This window comes from Ceratina calcarata, unplaced genomic scaffold, assembly GCF_001652005.2.
Source record: "Ceratina calcarata isolate Rehan_Ccalc_2016 unplaced genomic scaffold, ASM165200v1 scaffold514.2, whole genome shotgun sequence".
Classification (NCBI taxonomy): domain Eukaryota; kingdom Metazoa; phylum Arthropoda; class Insecta; order Hymenoptera; family Apidae; genus Ceratina; species Ceratina calcarata.
Window position 1 is genome coordinate 88,496 of NW_017175971.1, and position 7,684 is coordinate 96,179.

A 7,684-nucleotide genomic window follows, 5' to 3' on the forward strand; every position below is an offset into this window, starting at 1 on the left:
GTAGACGTTATCGCGAAGCAATTCAACGATATCAGGCCTCGTCTCGTCGATACAATGCGTCCCGATTTAACGAACAGCCGGACTCTACGAGCAAGATGTTCCCGGCGATAATGCGGATGTTCAATCGACGATAAATGTCTTTCGATAGCGTGAAACGAAGGGTCGTAAACTATGGGAAGTGAAAAAAAAAATGGTAGTAGACTCACGAATGGGGAAAAATATCTGAAAAAATCAACAAACCCTCCTCCCCTCGTAAAAATCGAAGGAAACCGATTGAAATACGCGTCGTGCTGTATAAGTTTATAATACAAATATTCTTAAAGCTCAGTTACCGACTTAATTGAAACCATTGTACTAAAGGATTAATTACATGGGAAACTATTAATGTTTATTATTTCCATATTATATTATTGTACCAAATAGAAAGTAATTAGAGCAATCGTCGGGCAAGCGACAGCTCGTATAAATATCGATATTATAATATCGGCGGTCGGGACTTTCTGTTTTCTTTCGAAACATGAAAAGAAACGGAAACCGAGGTGTGTCCTCCTTTGGCACGTGAACGTGGGCATACGCGACGGAAGGGGCTGAAGGGAAAACGAATCAAGGAAACGAGCCTCTGTAAAGGTCCCCGAGAGCCGATGAAGAAGATAAGGTGCCCTTTCGTTGGGGGTGGTTTGTGGTTTTTAACCATTCATTGCAACGATTGGAGGAGGTTCTTCGCGAATCGAGGATCAAGCACGATCCCCTACGCCCGATGACACGAGAAAATGAGAATATTATTCGCGACCCAATGCAGAGATCAAAGACAGAAAATTATCATTTTTCAACGACGCTACTTCCTCGTTTCTATACCTCTCTTTTAACGAGGGAACATGTAGATTTCTTATAACTGAGAGACATGAATTTTGAATTGATCTTATACGTACTTTGATCTTTGTAATCGACAGATATAAAAATATTTGTTTTCATATCAGAAAGATTGTTATCATATGTACTCATGTACATACGAAACGAGCTTTGCGAAATGTTGTTTACTGAACGTCATAAAGTAAAATAAAGCTGTGAGCTTGCACTTTCTTCAATACGTACGGCGTTCACGTCAAGATAACAGCAGGTAGCGGGTTGTCAATTTGCGGTCCGAGTGTCTTCAGGTACGAGTAAGGAAGAAATAATTGGACACAAATCCATCCGCGGTGATTCGACGTGGTCATTACGCGAGCAGAAGCGTGGTTTGACTCGAGTGCAACGCAAATACGTAGGTAGGGCCCACGGTACGCGACCGCACCTACTAAATATTACCTGACCAGCCGGCTGGCCGGCCTCCGACTGAAATATGCCGCCGATGATAAATAGGACACGATAAGTGCCGAGTAACCCGTAAAGCGGACGGTGGACACATCCGTTAGAGGTCACGGAAATTCGAGCACTCAATAATAACCATCTCGAGTAGATGTACACGCCTCGAGATTGAAATAATGATGTGTTCCTATTTTATTTGATATATCAATACACATATCTGCCCCGAGGGGTTGCTTATTATGAATACCAAACAATTCTTTGCATTACAAATCTGCATTGAAACGAACATTGATCTGCTTTAGATTAGACTTGTGCATCGCTTGTCTCAAAACGCTCTAATACAAAATTAACTCCTTGAACGGAAATGACGAGTCCAGCTCGTCATAAACTTTCCTCTTTTTAAAATGCTGACTGAAAATAAATTGTCGTTCAAGGGGTTAATAAAAAATAATTAAAATTTTTTCGACGATTCATGCGATTTCAGTTCAATTCATTAGACCTAATTGAATTAGCTTCTTAAACAGTTCTGCGGGGGAAATGCTTGGTATCGTAACTTCCTTAAGTGGACAACGTGACTAACTTCAGTTGCGATAACGTACACAGTGACGTTTCAATTAAGACCTCACTTTCATTTACCCCCCGACGATTTGGCGCGTCACTCGGAGATATTAGTTCATCGAAGCCCTTAAAAATATCCCTTTCTGCTTACAACGCTCGGAGCCAATAATAAATTGGCTCCCAGACCATTCGATGGAACGAGGACAAACGAGTTCGAAATTTCTAAGCCCAGTAAGTAAGAAAAATGGAAAATTGTCGCCGTATCATTAATACTTGTTAAAACCTCGTAAAAAGTTGATTATCGACATAATAGTACTATGAGATTGAATAGTAATATTGACTTCCTGGAAAATTACAATAATTACTGAAAGAGAACATCGAAGTAAACACGATATTCTATGTGCATGTCTATCGTGTAATTAAGTAACCAACTATCAAATGTTGTTAGGATAAAACAGAATACCAGCAAACGAAGCAACTGCAAATTATAGTTTGCAACATTGATCGATGCTACTGTTTGCCCATCAGTCGACGTAACACAACGAGTTTTATAATAATCTTCTATCGTAACGCAACTGGATTAATCTATTTTCGTCAATTGGATGAACACTGATTATTTGAAACGGCAACTGATCACGAGCAATAATCGATAAGCAAGAAATATGCGAGTAAATACGTGTACTTGACGACCAATTAATGGTAATCCGATTCCTACCTCACAAAGACGAAAGCCGCTTGTCAGGAAGACCGAATCAATCGTTAGAAATACGTTCCCAAACAGAAATCGTGGGTGATTAATTCAGTAATACCTGATCTAAAGCGTAAATCAGAATCATAGAGAAAGGAGAAAACGCATTTTCATGATCTGCAGTAGAACGCGATGCGACTCGATTCATAAACGATACCAACGTTTACCAACGATTGAGTCAAAGTTAACGTGCGTCATACCTTTTTCTAAAGTCGTTTGAGTGGTCAACAATTATTATTAGACAAAGGAGATGAAACTTCAAGGAAGAGGGATGTCCAGCCGCGACATGCATTTTTTCAAAGCGATTGTAAAACCACGGGTGGCCAGCTTATTGGCTCGCCAGTGAAATCAAGAGTGACGCACGTCTGACGATGTCCTGCAGCGAAATTAGAAGTTCGTCGCCGTCCGCTAAGCAAAATTTATCGTTTCCACCGGGATCAACCGATTCCGTGGGACCCTACCAGCCGGGCTGTAAAAGGATTCCTCAATTTATGCAAGGGGTGCGTCAAGCGAACAGCTGATGACTCCGACCTTCGTTGCGGGGCCTCGAACGGCTGATAAATTTGTAAGTCGAATGATGACTGACGATGGATGCGGGATATGGGGGACAGATCACAATTTTATTTCCACCGCCAGCTCATTCGATCGTCACGTACTCGGAAAAAGTAAAATGTTTAAAAAGAAATGAATAAGAAATGGTGGGAGAGAGCAAGTAAATATTTGATTTTAACTCTCAAAATTTTTTAACGATAGTAAAGTCACTCATGATTCTCCTATTTAATCCATACACGAGTGATAAAGATTAATCTATCGACATATGGCACTTTTCCAAACGTTATCTGTACTGCCCCACGAAAATCAAACAGAGGCAGATGTTTGTCACCGAATACAGTGTAAATCGATGGACAAAAAAGGAAATGCTTTTCCAACGGTTGACGTCGAACACAAAAAAGATATCAAATAAAAATTTAATACAGTGCATGTCCATCTTTCGCTCAAACATTTATATGAGCTCACAAATCGAAAATACTCGTCGACTAGAACGACAGCTTTTTTCAATTAGACTGTACTGCTACGAGAGAATGAAGAGAAATTAAAAAAATTGAAAATTGTAAATTAAATATAGATATGATATATCAGTAAACAATTATAATTCAATGTATGACGATGAACAACATGGACACACTAATTGTGAATGCTCAGTGAACCATGACAATTGGCGTGAAATCAAATTATCATTTGCGTAACCCAAATTTGCAATTACCGATTTTTGTGCGAATTTATTGTAATGAAAATTTCACTGCTTTCTTGAATACTGATAAAAGAGATCGCTACAAAAGATGAGTCGTGTTTTATAGAGTACCTTGCTCCATCTAGCCAGGAATAAATGTATCTGACGCGGTACCAAGAAAATCAATGTGAAACCCGCCTGATATTTTATGAATAAAAGAGGTCATGAATGTTCAATAAATATCAACTGATAACGTATTTAAATACTAAAACAAAATATCCTAATAAAACTGGTAAAATATCCAAATTAAATATTTTTTTAGACTCCTTGTATTTCATAATTATATATTAAAAAATATGTGTAATATATCATTTTGAAATACGATATGGTACAAAATATTTTAATAAAATATTTTATTTAATTTATTTTCTTAGAGAATTTTAGTTCTAAACTCAGAGATTCAATTAAGAGTACTTTACATATACGCAAACATCGTTTCACCGTCGTGTTAAGTGCTTTTCTACAAGAGAGAAGACAGACGAATACTTGAAACACTTATTTCTAGGCCTAGGCCTCAAATTATTAAAACTGACTAATACCTCTTATATCTCAATGCTTACTTTAATCTAAATACTTTTCTTGAAAAATTTAAATGATAATTTCTAGTTAACATGAAAGAAATACTACATAGTATTGATACTATCATCACTATACATACTATCTTAGGAATGCATCAGTGATTGGAAGTTGAACACGTGTTACTTTTCTTATCGAGTGCGGCGTTTCACACTTCCTCAAACACGCGTTCTATCCGACGACAGAAAAATGTAAGATGAATGGAGCAACGTCAGTTAAGAATCTGATGAGAAGAATGAAACGTGAATACGAAATTCGCTGATGCATCGACTCGTGAAACGATTTTCCCGGATAAGTTTCTCCCCCCCATACTTTTTTTCCCATCCGCGTGAATGGAAAAAACACGTGTATATGAGAATCGTAGTCCAATAATTCGTCGCAAAACGAATATAAACGAATGCCCGTTTCTTATCGAGTTTCGCCGATAAATCATCCTGTTAGAAAGTTTAATCACTTTTAAGTAATAAGTACGACGAAAAGACGGTTAAATACATCATAAAACGTTTCTAATGATGAAATATACTGAAACGGTTAATCGAATTTATCACTATGTATACTCGCTTCTGCAGTTCCATCGACATGCGCTTAATTAATTTATTACCTTGTTTTACGCGTGCCTCAGATGTACCGCACTTCAAATAAAAGAAGTGGAGATATACAGTTGAGGAAAAAGCGTAGAAGTAGAAGAAAATATTGCGCCGCGGCGGGAAAAGTAACGGTAGGTAGTACTGTGGAGCATGTAACACGTTCGTTACTCTAGTTCGGCGTTAATTATGCAAATTTAATGCGCAAGGTGCGCGGGACTATAAAAAAAATATAAGTCAATGAGTTAATACCGTGCAACGAATTCCAGTAAGAATGCTTAATGTCAATTCTGTGAATACAGATTGCTCGCATCGCGTTTGACAGTTCGTTTCATGCCTGCATAAATGTAACAGTACATTTTATAGTCGCGACGCGCAACGCGTGGCCTAATCGTTTCGACTTCCACTTATATGTATGTATGTATGTATGTATGTATGTATGTATGCGCAATTCCTCACTTTTAAGTTCAATGCACGAGTGTCAAATGAATCGGTAACTTTCTGCTGCAGAAAAACGCCACGAAATGAGGTAACAGAACAATCAAGTGAGACAGCAGTATTGGTAATAGGTGCACCAAACTGTAATCTATTTTTCTTACTAAGCTATTATAAAGACTTGTACTGACAAACAGCATGCAAAATCTTTCTTTTTATATATATTTCAAATTAATCGTCATTGGAATGTGTTTCGGTTGTTCAAGTCGAAAGAACAGACGTGATATAAATCAGAATGAAATCTTGTCAATTGAAGCAAACTACCCGATAAGATGTACAGTGTCTGCAAAAAGTATCATACATATTTATTTAATCATTTATTAACTCCTCTTATGACAGCTTTTATCGAAAATAACTGTCACCGTCAGTTACTTTTGTTATAAAAATTTAACAACATGTCAATTGGCACGATGTGTGTTGTACCATCATCGATCATAATAATTGTAATAAAGTTGACGTTAAATTTTCTATCGTTTAACGGTACTTCCGTATATCTTTCGAATCCGTGAAAGTAAAAAACCGATGGAAAAGCAACTAGTTGGAAAACGTAGGCATGCACCGATACTTTTTGCCAGCGCAAGCGGAAGGAGTAACGGAGCATCCGAGAGAACGGAGCGAAGAGTAAAGGAAGAAAGAGTTAAAGAGGAGAGGGAGGTACGGGCAACGTGGTTCCTGTGTTCGGTCATATCAAGCCGAAGACGGAGAGGCAGCACTTGCGTGCTCCAGCTACTCGCTCGCCGATCCTTTCGTGAATCGTCTCGACAACAGTACAGTACCGGTTCGTCACTCATGCAGTGGCCAAGTGCTGTGTGAACTTACCTTCCACGGGGACTTTAATACTCCTCGTTTTTCTCCGATCGACTGGTTTCCAGTTACCGTCGCCGGCTCCTGTTCCTCGGGAACCCCAGGGAGCCTCATCTTTCTCCTAATCCGTCTCCAGTCTAATGATCCGGGTAAGCGACAATCTGAAACGTTAATTGATTTACTGTTATTGTACGGTTTTTCCCGTTGTCATTGTAAAACAACATAATGAAATAATCATGATCATATCTTATAAGAAATTAAAACCAAACGAGCATATTTAACTCTTTATGTACATTTTATATCTTATTTGCAATGCTGACAAATTGATATTTCAAGTGAATCTATAAATTTAAAAAAGGAGTTCCGTTTCATACATGTACACGCTATTTGGTCCAAACATTATTATTGCACCTTCATAAATATTGCATTTCCCTAAACAATCTAGATACCAGTGCAACTGACGTGATCATCTCGCGTCAGGGTACACACGATTTGCTTAAAATAATGCGAGCTCTACTGTGGCGTTTATTCACATAGTTTTGCATTATGCACAAGGTTCGATCCATCGCGTTCGTGCGATATTTCCCCGACAATTACATGACTTCGCGAATACGATCCCGAATTCGTTCATCCGTCTTATCTGCATTATGCGTTTTGTAACGCTCACGTAATATTCGCATAAATACTATAGCATGACGATTGCGTTAGAAAAACGCTTTTGCACGCCACGTAATACATAAGTACTTTACGTATCTTGGATTCATTCGCGATCTCATCAATTAAAAGCGAGCCGCAATTTGAAGCGATTCGTGCGGTACCATGAAGCGTGAACTATGAATAAATCCAAGTATGTAGCCTAAGAATATACATTATCTCAACATCCAGCGGCGAATTTCAATTATTATTTGAAATTCGATTAACCAACATTGATAATAATTGCTGGTTAAAGATGTATTGGCTATACAGTCAACTCCAAAAGTTTATGTACCTTAGAAAAACGCCTTTCCTATAATTAAAAATAGTGCACTTTTCTTCTAATTTCGATATTTAATGAATTAAATATGATTATTTAGCATTTTATTGATGTTGACAAAATCCGACCATTCCAGCGTCGAAACGGCGAACTTTTGGAAAAAAATTTCGTTTTTCCTCAATAACTCCTAAACTCTTGGAGATACAAGAAAATTGCATAGGACCTTTCTTGTAGAGGACGACGAGATCTACAATTTCCGTGTAAAAGTTTTTTGCTAGTATCAATATTTAACGAGTTATTAACGAAAAACGAAAAAACAGTTTTTTGCAAATAACTCGTGAACTATTGACGCT